Source organism: Gekko japonicus, unplaced genomic scaffold (assembly GCF_001447785.1).
Source record: "Gekko japonicus isolate JY-2015 unplaced genomic scaffold, Gekko_japonicus_V1.1 scaffold305, whole genome shotgun sequence".
In the NCBI taxonomy this organism is placed as follows: domain Eukaryota; kingdom Metazoa; phylum Chordata; class Lepidosauria; order Squamata; family Gekkonidae; genus Gekko; species Gekko japonicus.
Genome location: NW_015165839.1, coordinates 132,877 through 136,343, shown reverse-complemented (window position 1 = coordinate 136,343; position 3,467 = coordinate 132,877).

Sequence of the window (3,467 nt, the reverse complement as noted above, 5' to 3'; positions counted from 1 at the left end):
CTCCTCCTCCTCCTCCTCCTTCTTCTCCTTCTTCTCCCGCTCAGGGCTTCTTGGGAACACTTGGCCGGAAACAGAGGAAATGTTGTTATGAGACAGCTGGAAGTCTTCTCTTGTCTCCATGATTCTCTGCAGTCGGAATCTTTCTGATGTTCTGCTATGATTCTAGTCTTACAGAGCAACCTGGACATGCGTTGAACATGAGAGCTGTCTTTGTGAGCTGCCAGTGTCGCTTTCTTCCCCAGCCCTGGTGCATGCTGGGTGATAATTTTCTTTGGTGGCGGAGGAATGACATCATACTAAGAAATATACCAATAATCTCCAAAGCCGGCTTTCTAAATTACAGAGGGTGGAGCAGCAGCAGCTGTAATTAACTCGACTTATCTCCAAGTAGGTCCCCTCCCCCCCCCAAGCAGAAAATAACTACAGTGAAAGTGTTGAAATGACCAACAGTTCTCCGGGAGAGAGGAAAAAAAGAAACCAAAATACAGCTGGTTCTGCTCAATTATTCCTGGTAGGTGGCCATGCAAATGTGCCCCCCCGCTGTCAGACTTTGTTTACTGTAACTCTGAGATCTTGCATTTATCTGTGATCAACTCAAATATTTTCATTTCAACCTGCTCAAGAGCAATAAGGGGCCTTGCTTTCAGCCACAGCCTGCAGTTCCTTGATATCCAGGCAGTCTTGCTCTTTCTCGCGCTCCGTTTTAATTAGGAATTTTAATTGCATTCTAATTAGGATTCTAATTATTCTCAACTTTTACTACATATTCCTAACCCGTCACAAATGCATAAGACAATGTGCTAATCGACATGTACGTTTCAGCGACTACAGAAAAAATGGTGTGTGTGGTTTATAATTCCGGGGGGAAATGCACAAACACTTGAAAACAAAGGCCCTTGTTTTGGGATCAGGCGAGTTGACATTTCCGTAGCTTTTACCCCATTTCACTTATGGCTGTGGCATATTGTGCCCCCTATCCATTTCTAGCTGACCAGGAAGGTGGGGAGTGTCTTCTGTAGTTGCTAGGCAACCCCAAATTGCTTCTCAAACCTTCCTGCAGAACAGTCGAAATCAGTCCGAATTTGAATTGGGACCTTCCGGCCTTCCCTGTTAACGGTTCAACTACGTGTGATGGTTATTGTAAATGATTTGGAAATGCAGCCCTGGGATTGAACACATGGACACATGAATCCTTATACTGAATCTGACCATTGGTCCATCGAGGTCAGCGTTGGCAAAGGCTCTCCAGGGTCTCTGGCTGGGGCCTTCTGCATCACCTACAAACAGAGCCTCTGAACTGGAGATGCCAGAAATTGAACCTGAAACCTTCTGAATGCCAAGCAGTTACTCTACTACTGAGCCATGTGTCCTTCCCCAAGGGGAGAAAGGGAGACTTTAACTCATTCTTCCTCTGCTATTTTCCCACTGGGGAAAGCTAGCCCTCAACCCGCTTTATTCTTGTCAGGGAAAACGTATGTACATAAGAACATAAGAGAAGCCCATGTTGGATCAGGCCAATGGCCCCTCCAGTCCAACACTCTCTCACACAGTGGCCAAAAATACCAGGTGCCATCAGAAGGTCCACCACTGGGGCCAGGACATTAGAAGCCCTCCTACTGTTGCCCCCCCCAAGCACCAAGAATACAGAGCATCACTTGCCCCAGACTGAGTGTTCTTATAAGAACATAAGAGAAGCCAGTGTTGGATCAGGCCAATGGCCCCTCCAGTCCAACACTCTGTCACACAGTGGCCAAAAAGACCAGGTGTCATCAGGAGGTCCAGCAGTGGGGCCAGGACACTAGAGGCCCTCCCACTGTTGCCCCCCCAAGCACCAAGAATACAGAGCATCACTTACCCCAGACTGAGAGTTCTTATAAGAACATAAGAGAAGCCAATGGTGGATCAGGCCAATGGCCCCTCCAGTCCAACACTCTATCACACAGTGGCCAAAAGTACCAGGTGCCATCAGGAGGTCCAGCAGTGGGGCCAGGACACTAGAAGCCCTCCCACTGTTGACCCCCCAAGCACCAGGAATACAGAGCATCACTTGCCCCAGCCTGAGAGTTCCTATCTACCTTGTGGCTAAGAGCCACTGATGGACCTCTGCTCCATATGCTTATCTAATTCCCTCTTGAAGCCGTCCATGCTTGCAGCCGCCGCCACCTCCTGTGGCAGGGAATTTCGTGTGTTAATCACTCTTTGGGTGAAGAAGGACTTCCTTTTTATCCATTCTAATCGGACTGCTCAGCAATTTCATGGAGTGCCCACAAGTTCTTGTCTTCTGAGAAAGGGAGAAAAATACTTCTTTTTCTGCCTGCTCTATCCCATGCATAATCTCATAAACCTCGGTCATGTCACCCCTCAGTCGTCCTTTCTCCAAGCTAAAGAGCCCCAAGCGATCCTTTATGGGTACTCATACGTTTTTTCCAATGGGGGTAAAAGCAGCCAGGGTGGTGGTGGTTCCAGTACGAAGAAGGCAAGAAAGGAAAGGGTGAAAGTTTCTTTCTTTCCCCCACGCCATTCTCTCCCCTGATCAAGCAATCCTGGCAGCTAAATAGGCAAAAGGGGGGGAAAGTGATTTAAAGAAACCACATCATAGTCGATTCATAGGGTTTCCAGCTCCAGGGTGGGAAATTCCTGGATATTTTGGGATGGAGCCTGGAAAGGACAGGATATAATGCCATGAGTTCCACCCTCCAAAGCAGCCATTCACTTCAGGGAAGCTGATCTCTGTCATCTGGAGATTCATCGTAATCCTAGGAGGTCTCCAGGCCCCACCTGGAGTCTGCCAACCCTCATGCCCCTGGTGTTTTTTTCCCCCTGTGTTAGTCTTCATGAAAGTATGCACTTATGCTGAGTCTGCAACAGGAACTAAATTAAACACAATGAAGTTGGAGTCCAGTGGCACCTTTAAGACCAACAGAGCTTAATTCTGGGGATAAGCTTTCGTATGCATGCACACTTCATCAGATACAGGGCTATTTTTGGGCTGGAACGCACCGGAACGGAGTTCCGGCTGGGTCCCAAGTTGGCCACGCCCAGCAGGAACTCATTAGCATAATAGGGCACACCTAACAGCAGAAACTCATTAGGATTGGCTACATTAGGGGTGTGTGGCCTAACATGCAAAGGAGTCCCTGCTACAAAAAAAGCCCTGGGTTTTGACCACAAACAAGGTCAACAGAATAAGAAGCAAAAGGTGGGTGTGGCTGGATGACCATACTTCTGGTAATGTGGGGGTGTGGCCTAATATGCACAACATCAAGAAGCCAGACGTCATCAGCCAGCCAGCCGACAAGATGCCGTAGGAACACGACTGACCCAGCCCGGAGATGAAGCCCGGCTAGCTGCAATGTGTGTGTGATTAATGCTGTATGTTTGTCTTCCCTATCCCCACAAATATTGTTAGTCCAACTGTCTCAAGAGTAACTGTAAATCGCTCTGAGCCCGCAGGTATGTGGGAAAGA